Raw genomic sequence first — 11188 nt, 5'->3', positions numbered from 1 at the left:
TCATATTAGTTGTTTGCAAAAGAGGAAGCCCTATTAAAGAGTTGAAAAAGAAACCCATTAATGCCACATTTCATGAGGAACTCCACAATAACAAAGCAGCATGCATGTGAAAACACAACATGAGAGCTGCTTAGCCCTCCTGTGCCTGTCATCATGGCTTCTGCATGTGGGAGAGAGTGCAAAATTCACAAGGATGCTACTCTCTGAAGTGCTGCATGCACTGCTGGCAAGTGGAAGAAAGAAACAAGAGTCAGTCATTCAAAATAAGAGAAAAACAGCTATAGTACAACACAGATGCACTGAATAAATAAATCCATCAGATTCAGATTTTAAAGGGTTCAAGGGTGAAATTAAGTATTGTTTGCTTAAATATAAAAAGCACTTTCAGAGTAACAACCCTTTAGAAATAATAATAATAATCTCACGAGATTACAGCCCCACGTTTCAGTTTTGATAGGCTTTGCTCTAACCCCATCAACAAACTAGGACTACAAAAATAGGTCTTTCAACAATTCTGATGTGGTATTTTGGGAAGAAACAGACCACAAGTACCAAAAAGGATCCATAAAGCACCAGGAAGCTTTCCATGGGTATCCACAAACTGCAAGGGCTTCCAGTCTGGGGGGCTACCAGAAACCCAGCACACGTGAGGGTTTTCCATCCCAGCAGCCAGAACTCCTGTTAAAATGAACGGGAACCACAGGGGCTTACTTAAGAATAACACTCACACACATTTAAAACCCATGTTGAGCTATTTATTCTGTGCATTCACCTTTCATTTGTAGTACATGCTAAAATTAAGTACTTCTAACTGCTGAATGGAGCAAACAGAAATTGCTTCCATCATCTAAAGTTGACAGCCGGCTATTCAGCCCACGATCCTCCCTACTGGATGGCACGCTCAGGCTCCTTAATGATGAGCAGGAGCGTTTGATTTTCAGCAGCAGTGCTACATTATGGCACACATTAATTTGCTAGGAAATCACTTCAGAGGAGCATAAAGTGTGATGGATTCCAGTTAGAAACACAGAGTACAATAAAGGCCCCAAAGGTACCTCTGAAGTGTGACTTCCCAAGAAATTCTTTAACAAAGGGAACCGAAAATGAGCCGTCTTACCCATACTGTGCCTTCACACAGCACACTTAGCGAAGTACGGAGACAGTCTGCCAGGTCACCCGGCAGTGGATATTAAGCACTAGCCTATTTCAAATGTTATGTGTATTTACAGACCAGCTGAATAGGTCGAACAGTTTTCTAGTTCACAGTGTGTAAGATGAAATGATATTTAATTCCATATTTGAATAGCTGCCGATGTAAATAGAGTGTATGAGCAGGGGTTATTGAGGTTATTTCACTGTCACCTCCTGTTTCTAAAGGCTTGTGTATTTTACCCCACGAAACAAACCTTACAGTGAAAGGTATCAGGCTTTAAAGCAAGGTTATAATAAACAATGAGACTACTACACAGAGGACACATTTTGCATTAGCAGAGGACAAGTTTAATAAAACATACTTCTTGCACATCAGATTGACAAATTCATGCTCATTCTTGCCATAGTGCCTGAAATAGAAATGGGGTCTTAATTTCCCTCTCGTCAATGTAAAAACACCAGTGCTAAGCTGCATCACCAGACTGCCCTCTCCTAATGAATGAAAGTGCCTCCCATACATATCCCGTGTTGCTTTTTGCTATGAAGGGAACGCAAGGTTGCTTCTGTAGAAAGCCCACCTGAAGAGGAAGATTAGGATGTGTCTATCCCAACCACCTTTGCCACTTCATACTTGCATTTCCAGGCTGTCCTGTACTATCGCTCATCTTGTGTGTGTCCTGACACCCCAACAGTAAAAGGCACATCTTGAGCCCAAGAGAATGTGGCTGCTTTCAGAGAGAAAACTTGAGCAGAGTTTCTGTTTCACTTACTGGGTGCACACAGCCATCAGCTTTTGTGGACCTCCACGAACACGACGTGGCTCCAGGTGGGAAGTGCTGCCCTGCAGCCCTTAAAGCTAAGAGCACGTGGGCCTTATGGTATGAGGGAGGAGGTAGGAGAGCCTGAAATTCAGACCTGAAACACAGGGCAAGTGTTATAGGGCCCCTCTGGACAGTGTGGGTCTAATAGCCATTTTTTGGGGGGTTGTCAAGCAATGCAAACTCAAACATTTCCTCTGTTTTAACAACAGCAGACGATGGCACCACTTCTGGCCAACCCCACTCTTTATTTTCGGTACTTTGTCGTTCATTACAATGCACCTGGGACTGCTGCAGTGTCATTTCCAAGGAGCCTGGCTTCTTCCCCGCTGCCTACAGCACCTTTTACAGGACCACACGCCACGAGGTGTCCGCTGGGCTACACGTGGAGCACACAGGGTCTGCGCTCACCCCGCAGCTTCCCACCACCCACTGCCAGAAGCCACGACAGGACTGCCCCGCGCCGCGAGGCCGGGCGCCTCGGGGCCAGACCCGCAGAGATATTTAGGGGCCTAACTTCTATTTCAGACTGCCGTGGGAGGCTGGTGCCTAAATAGGAGTTGAGCACCTGATTACCTTTGCAGGTCTGGGCTGGGGGCAGAGGCAGCGAGGCCGTGCTCCCCCTTGCCGTGTGCCCGTCCGTCCTGGGGAACCTCCGCTCCTCCCTGGCCGGCGGTCGAAGCGTGGTGCGGTGCCACCCTGGTGTTGTGAAGTAGCCGTTCTCCGACTGGCGACGGCCTGATTCACAACACCAGCTGCTGCACGGCACCCGACGGGGCCCCGGGTCCTCCGCGCTCCATCCATCACGTGCTGGAAAGCAAAGGGACAGAGTTAAGTCCATCGACCCCACAGGTTACGTGCCCCCACCTGATTACAGTGGTATGAAAGCGTGAAGCGTGCTTCTCCCCCAGCAAGTGCCACTCTTGAGATCTACAGCTCTGTAGAGGTGGTTGCTGCAGTGTGATACGGGTACGGCTGCATCCTTGCTATTCACGTCCTGCCTCCACCTCAGGAGGATGGAGGCTTGCAGGCAGGGGAAGTAACCTAGAAACTCAGCCAAGCCCCAAGAGACACGGAAGAAACAGGCTGCTGCTTCTTCACCGGTGCCAGGGCATTGTCAGAAGGAGAACGGTGCCCCAGGGACTGTGTGGCTTCCTCGGCACCGCTCTGCCACTCAGCCTCACATCCCTCAGCACGCACCTTACCCAAGGCAGGTGAGACGCCTGCATGTGCCTGGTCTGATGCCAGGAGCTGCACGGTGTGCTGGCATTTGGGATGGTGCCCCCTGCCCCCAAAAGTCCTGCTGGGACCCATGAATACCCGGTCTGCAGGCCCTTTGTTCCTCTCCATGGCCCCTTCCCTCTGGGGCTGAGAACTAAACGCAGGAATCCTTCAGCAAACCGGAGAGAAAGCAAGTGATGTGAGGCCTAGCAGTCCTCCAGCTGCTCATTTCCAGTAGTTCTCCTGAAATGTGTTTGATGTGGAGGCAATACACTTCTGCCTTTGGTGACAAGGAGAGTGCACCCCAAGCCTCCCCACCACGCCATTTAATGCAAAGGAAACCCCATACGTTGTCTTTCCATTGCAGAGATGGGAGCTGTGGTCACAGTAGGCAGAAAAGATATTAACGTACGCGCTAACAGGAGACATCCTGGAGAAACAAGCTCTACAATGGAGCTGCTGGAGGAAATGGAGATGATTCCCCTGAGCAGATCCTTCCCTGTGCGATGTGGCAGGGAGCACACCGGCTGAAGCACGCCGTGTCACACCCAGGGTAAGGCCAAATGCTTTCTGTGCATCCCTTCTTCCATGGGAACACCAGAGTCTGCCACTAGGACTGTGGGTGGGAACAGAAAAACAAACGATAGGAGCCTTTTCCAGGGTTGTTTAAAACCTTATGAAAGCTTTCAGGCAACCTGTGCAGAAGTACAGCAGATGAGTGAGAAATGAACGCTTAATCAAAGACTTTCTCTGCCCTTACTGTACCGCAGATGGAGGCGGGTTTTCTGCCTCTTCACCTCCTCGAATAGTCCAACGTGGTTTTAGAGCACAACCTGAAATATCCACATTCTTCCATTTTTATGTAGCAGGGCTTTATTCATTCATCTGTGGGGTACAGTTCCCACGTTCTCTAACACGCCATGGTTGGAAAGCTTTCCTACAATCTCCACTAGGTTACACGTATTTAAGCGTACAATTTCCTCAACAGCTGAGTAATCAACACCTACAGCACTGCATTCTCCCATGCTGGCTGGCTGGCCCTACAAGCCCTGAGGAAAAACACCCAAACCAAATATTTATTTTAGGATGACACTAGTATGTTAGGAGAAGAACCTCATCTCCTAGAAACAGGAAAACTAACTTCTCTGTCTGGGGGGAGACAACCCAATCACCCAGATCACTCTCCCCATGAATTAGCATTTTGCATTTAGAAACAGGAAAGGGTAACGAGAAACCCTGCCAACGAGATGCTTTTTCTACCCCAAATTTTTGCCTGGCGAGCCTGGGTATCTGGGTCTGTGCAGCAAATGCAGCTCCACCGCCAGGGCTCTGCTATCGCTGCTAATATTCCATGCAAATAGATTTCCTTGCTTTGGTCACAGCAGTCTATTAATTCAGCCCGCTTGTCTGGTACATCTTTATCCTCTGCAGGTTAATCCTGCCAAATTCCTTTGCTGTAGTACATGTCACACAGCATATAATATCCAACAATGCAATTTTGCTAATCCTGTTTTATCAGCTTTGTTGCCCTGTCTGGTCAATCCAATAGCGAAAAAAACCGCACAGAAGGTTTTTGCCAAGATCTCCCTTCTCTTTTTGCCCTCCCCCCCCCCAACTTTGTATGGTTTCAATTAAATGGTTTGAGAGCAGAACACAGTGTTTGGATATCTGCCAATGTCCTTCAGATGCAGAATGTCAAGGCACTTAATTATATAGGTCTCCAAACTCTTTCAGATGCCCCACCTACCCAGTCAGCTGAATTTACTGAAGGCAAGTGTAAAAAATCAGCTCAAATCTCTTTTTAAAACACTCTCCACGCATTAAGGACTTGAAGATGGCTGAATAGCGATATATTTATCGCCCATTATCTTACTAAAAGATTAAACAAATGAGTAAAGACTGTCTCATTAACAGTTCTTTGTTGTCTTGTTTACTGTTTAGTGGACTCATTAACATTAATTATTAGAAGAGGAACATCAATTATTGCAATAACCTTTGTCAAGCCTAGTAAACCGGCTGCTGAACAGCCAGCGGATCCCCGTTCATCCGGCAGGATTGGCACGCACAAAGAGAGGGATGTGAGGAAGGACGGCGGCCACGCCGGCTGCAGCTCGGAGGCAGCTCGGGCACCAGCAGGACCCGCTGCCCTGGACCTCGAGAACGGAAATAAAAGGCCAAGTCAATCCGAAGCTGAACTCCACCAGACCCAGTGGACGGGGGGGGAGATGGGAACAAAGGCAGCCCGCTTCCCCTCGCGCTCACCGTGCTGTATGTGTTACACCCCTTGTTTTAAAGCCCTTTCCCCATACGTGTGTACAAACGCAACACAGGCTGCAGCATCGATTTCGGGATTCTCCACAAACCTCCAGGGAGGGGTTTTCAGGCCCTTACCAGGTATTAAAGCTGGGGTCCCCCCCCCCGGTTTCTTTTTCCTTCCGAGAAAACCAGCCCCAGGTGGGGATCTCCTCTGTCTGAGCAGAGATTCAGCGTTTTATCAATATTTCAAATACTCCGTATACTTCAGCAGCTCTGGCAGGAGTTAAGTATCAGCAGTAGCGCATCTATTATTTAAAATGCTGCCAGGAAGAGGGCTGAGTCACTAAGCTGGATCCCTCACCTTTAACTCTGTTTCTCATCCTAAATGCAAGCACCAGCCCGTGCCCGGGAATGAAAGGAGCCTTTTAGGAAGGACCCCGAGCCAAATCCACGGCTTGTAAGGCTGTATTTATGCACAAACAGAGACGAGGGCAGCTAAGCACTGCACCTCTTGCAGATGCTTCCACAACTACACACTGTGAGCCACTGAAAGAATACGCAGAGTGCTCCATACATCAGCCAGGTTTTAAAGGAATAAAAAAAAACAGCACGGTCCCACCAACCTCGGTGACCCACTCGCCGCCCCTCCCAGTGCCTCGCCTCGGCGTGGATCTCCACGCTAATAAAAATAATAAAAACGTGCAACAATTAAGCTGTTTGCTAAATTAATGATTCTGGCCCTACAGCCTCCTGGCCGGAGAGAGGTCCACAGAGATGGCGTAGCCTGTTACCTTGGCAGGAATTGTGCTGACAGGACAGTCCATCCGTCTTGGCGTCTTTAGACAGCTGTGCTTACCTAGCAGAATGTAAACATCTTTGAACTTTGCTTACTGGCTAAAAGGAAGCGTTAGTTTCCTATTGCATTTCCTCCTGCAAGATCAATCATACACGCAGGCTAGACACAGCATCCCTATGTTTGTAATTAATCTCGTAAAGGAAGAATATCTCCCCTCCATCGATTGCTGTATTTGTATGCAGTCTTCCTGCGAGTCAGAGGAAGAAGAAAATAAAGGCTGGTAGCGGAATAATAATCAGCTGATCCCCTAATAAAGGCTGGTATGTGCTATACAGACAGAGCGAGATGCTTTTGTAGTGAGCTGGTTCTTTGTTGGAAAAAACACCTTGTACTGGATGCTGATCATTAACACTGAGGACTTCAGGGCAGTTTTTAGATGTCCCAATAATACAGATGTTTTACTGCTTCTTACTAAGCACCAGTTCTTACATTTCACGTTTCCTGGAGTAGATATGGAAGCGTTTAAAATCCAGCCTAAGAAAACATTCGTTAAAAAAGCAAAACCAAACAACAAAAAAACACACCCTGACATGCTAGATGAAGACTTCATGAAGAATAATTTCTCCCCCCGAGGTCCTGCAGGTGTGTGTACAGTCACTGCACTTCTGAGGACGATGGGCTCAAACCAGCAGGCAGGGGGACTCGATGAACTCAAAGAAATGAGGAAGCAAGTGCTCTTCAGCAGCTCTTAGGCTCCAGCTCTGACCTGCTGCTGTTTCAGATCTACCCATTTCATTGCACTAAATGCGCCGAGTTCACTGACATTTACATTGGGCCAGCATACTCTCCGTAATGAGAAAATAAATAGTCTCTGGGATACATTTAGAGCGAATGTACCATTCTGGTAGGCGCTACATTAGTTTAGGGTGTCACTGCCTGTTTTGATTTGAAGGAATAATACACAGATTTGCTTGCTGAATGCAGTCCTTGGACAAGTCAGAGCCGTTCCCCTATCATCCTAACAGCAGCAGGACAGGGCTGTTACAATTCATCGCAGAGCTCACCCCGTGGTACCTCACACATCCTGGCTTAAGAGGCTGGGAGACTGGGGTCTAGTGCCTCAAAAAACAACTATTGAGGAGTATTGAACTGCATTTGTCTGAGAAAACAACCACCAACACCACTATGTTTTAGGAAACCGATTTACACAACAGGGAACAGCACTTCAAAACAGAAGGTGGGACTGGTATTATTTGCCCCCAGCACCGACACGACGTCCACACCAGCATCACGCTGTCGGAGCAGGCAGCAGCGCGGTCCTTGCTAAATGCTCTGCCGTGGTCTGGCCCTGTGGGGGACACAGGCTGAGAGCTTTTGTTTTGCACTGTTCCTTTTTAATTTGGACAGCTTTTAGCTCCAGAAAAATTAGGTTTGCCTCAAAGGAAACAGATCTCGGATATGCACAAAATGCTTAAGTGCACCCTTTTCTTTCGGAGTACTTAAATAATGCAGCCTCCACTTAGATATAGGCACAATTTTCATAAATAATTGGATACTAACCCCTCAATTTCAGAAACTCTTTGTTGGAAAACACTCACATCTACACGGTAATGAGCTGGCTTTCATCTCGGAAATCTATGGCCCATTACAAGATTGCCTGCTCATTGTTTAGAGGAATTACCAGCAAAACCAAGTGACAAATCACCAGCCTCAGTCTTTCCGCCTCTATTCACCAGCTCCCCGCGTGGCCAGCACCTACCCCAAAAGAGGGATGCTTTGGGAAGAGCATTTGTGCACCCTCGCCTCTTGCTCCGTTCTCCCTGCAGCGCTGAGGTGTGCTGGAAGGGCAGGAATTCACCCCAATGCGTGGAGAGCCATCGAGCCCTCATGGGATGAGCAGAAGCTCACATGCCTGCATTGCTCCTGGGGTGCCTCCTCTCTTGCTCCTCCTGGCTCGGGGTCTTTACACTGAGAATCCTGGAGGGGAAGCGTAAAGGTGCAGCGATGCATCCAGAAGCATCCCTCCCCTCCCATCTTGTCCTCCTGGTGCTGCCGAGCATCTTCCTTGCTGGTGGAGGATGGAGCTGCTCCCCCCTTCTCCTGCTGTGCTCAGCCGCTGGGCTTTGACAGTCCAGGGTGAAAAGAAATCATAATTTCTCCCTTTCACCCACCCTTTCTCAGAAGTTGCCATTTGCAAACATTGATCACTACAACTGAGGTGCTGGTCAAGTGTTTGATAAGGTGCAGAGAAGACACTGTCCGATACAAGATACAACCACAGTATTTGACCAAAGCAAAAACGGGGCTGGGCACGGGGTGCTAACCTACCCTTTCTCTCTGTTTAAATGGGGGACTTTGAGGCACTTGGCTGGCTTAGCAGCTTTAATGCCTTTCCAATTGCCCTCAGGCTACGAATCTCAGATGATGAAATTTTCCTGTGGCATTTGACTTTCTGGCTGAAACCCAGAAAGCTCAGAGGAGCCAAGAGAATGGAGGTGAAAGTAACCCATTCAAATTGATAATAAACTCACTGTGCGTTCCTAGTAAAACTTGTGGAGAGTGAAAAAAAAAGAAGGGGATTTTCCTATTTGCATTTCCTCCATATCCTTGTGACCACCACCGGCCTTTGCTCCGATGTGTACTGCTCTCAAGTCTCAAGAAAAGCAAACCACTCTTCAGGCTGCAAGAATTTCTCAACCCTGATGACTGAGAAGAGGCCCCTGCTCCTCATCTCTCTGCCTTCATAAAGCTGCAGACTAATATTAATGTTGGTTTCTCCCTTCTGCCCGCAGCCAAATATCACAGGTACCTTCGGCTCTTGCCCACCGAACCTTTTATGGCCAAATCGTAGCTGGGGACAGGGAGAGCTAACACGACAGCTTAATAACCCAGGGTAACTGGAGATCAAAAGCTGCAGGAACGCGGGATTTTCTGCAGTGCTGTGGTGTGGCAGAAGAACAAGGGAGAGAAACTGAAAACAGATGAATGTGGAGGAGCCAATACTGCATTTAGCTGGGGCTTCGGATACATCGTGTTGTGCTTTCTGATACTGAACTCCATTGGATTTGACGTGCCAAACAGACTGAAAATCACAAGGTATGTGAAAGCACAGACTTGGACACTTTACAAACCTGTAGCCAGAATGCCAACCCTCCAGCCCAGGTGAAGATGCAGCCACTGCGAGGTGGTGCACTGGCTTCTGCCTCCAAAATCCACTCTGCACGCCCACTGTGCGGGGACAGGCTTTAAACAATGCGTGCGCAGCACTGCACGTGTGAACTTGAGCATCTCTGGCAAACCCCTGCTGCAAGTGGTTGGCTTGTTTCTTCAGGCCCCCACACAAATGCTGCTACAATGGCATTTGGCGCCTCTCCTAAGGGAAGGCTCTGCGTCAGCCCTCAGTGGACGGGAAGGATTCACCCGGAGCAGGACAGGACCTCGGAGGTCGGGATGCAGGCTCACCCGGCAGTGACTTGCCTTAATCAAAAAAAAAAGAAAAAAAAAAAGAAAAAAAAAAAAAAGAAAAAAAAAAAGAAAAAAAAAAGAAAAAAAAAAAGAAAAGAACCGAAACTTCTCCAAATTCTATCTGCTGTCTGTTATGCTTCTTTCACAAGTATATACCCCCCCATCCCCATACGCTGCAGAGGCGTGAGACGTACATTTCTCAAAGCAGGCAGGAAGACAATAAGAATTAACAGAATTATTCAGTTCTGGTGAAGCCAGATAAAAACCACGATCAGAGTAAAAATTCAAAATTATATTCCTAATGAAACAGGTATGCCATATCTTCCTAAAAAAATAAAACCAGAAAACAAAACAAAACAGTACAAACAGACAAACAAAAAAAAAACAACAGAAAATAAAACCAAGATGAAGAAATCAGGAAAAACAAGAAAACAAAAGGAAACACACCCCCAAACATACCAAACAAAGAGGAAAACCCATCTCAAAGCAACTCTCAAGTACGCAGGAGCTTTCCTTTACTTTGCAGAGACTGCAGTGCAACCTCTGTTAGTGCAAACCAGCTGCACAAAGCCACCCCCTATTTTGTTAGCAAATCAGCAAAAAAAAACATGAATTGAAGCGCAAATACTGTGGAGATTTACCATTAAAGCTGCAAACTTGACAGAGAATCACATATGGTCAGTCATACCACAAACACGAAGCTGCAGTCCTAAATCCAGCTGGTCTCCTTTATCACAACAGGATGCGTCTGTCTAGCAGTAGTCACTGAAAGAACGAAGTAATCTAGTGTCTGGAAGATAACAAGTTGGAAGGAGTCATGTTGGAGGATTTCAGCTGAATTAATAGCCATAGATTTTATTGCCCTCTGCCTCTAGCTTTGCTTTCAGTTCTTATTCAGATTCGCTCTCATTTAATGAGCAGAATACAATCAGGAAAACTAAGCATAATAGTTCAATTAAGCATTTTTTGGGGGGAGAAAAGCATGTATTTGGGATTTTTACTGTACAACGTTCACGTCTCCAAGGGGGGATGGGATTCTTACGGCACTAATCTGTTTAACAGAAACAAGCACAAGTATTCTGAAAATGAGAACTGCACAGCGTTTCATTTTAATCCCTACCTAAAGACAGAGCTGACAAAACATACTCACATGTGCAAATGGGTTGCTCGGGAATGAAGCTAAGCTCAGGTTATTTGCACAAATAAGGATTTTTTTAATATATTTTTTTATTTTTTATTTTTCCCCCAGCAGAGATGACAATAAAAGTACTCCTGTCATCATCACAGCCTCCTGCAATGTTAACATTGAATTTCTTCTCCATGTGTGCATGTGTGCAGGCAGCTTTTGTTAACGTTTGTCTACCAAATTATAATAGGTGTCTTTCCCTGTGCACTGGCTTGTATGATAGAGGTTTAAAAGACAAAACCAAGCCCCGTCTTTAATATAGTGTTATCAGAGGCATCTCCCTCGGGGAGGTGT

General features: G+C 46.9%; 1 long non-coding RNA gene across 2 annotated transcripts; it reads right to left on the bottom strand.

Annotated features, from left to right (window-relative positions):
* Positions 1 to 1473: 1473 nt before the first annotated feature.
* Positions 1474 to 10663, bottom strand: LOC140001575 (uncharacterized). Of its 2 annotated transcripts, none has more exons than XR_011806920.1 (2): positions 10350 to 10663; positions 1474 to 9720 (listed from the first exon to the last, which is right to left on the bottom strand). It is a non-coding gene; the product is annotated as an uncharacterized lncRNA (long non-coding RNA). The 2 variants fall into 2 exon arrangements; XR_011806921.1 differs by having other exon boundaries at positions 10397 to 10663.
* Between the last annotated feature and the right edge of the window lie 525 nt (positions 10664 to 11188).

The sequence above is a fragment of the Anas platyrhynchos genome, chromosome 2 (assembly GCF_047663525.1).
Source record: "Anas platyrhynchos isolate ZD024472 breed Pekin duck chromosome 2, IASCAAS_PekinDuck_T2T, whole genome shotgun sequence".
NCBI classification, from domain to species: Eukaryota; Metazoa; Chordata; class Aves; order Anseriformes; family Anatidae; genus Anas; species Anas platyrhynchos.
The sequence above is the reverse complement of the archived record's forward strand: the minus strand, read 5'-3'. Positions and strand labels throughout refer to the sequence as shown.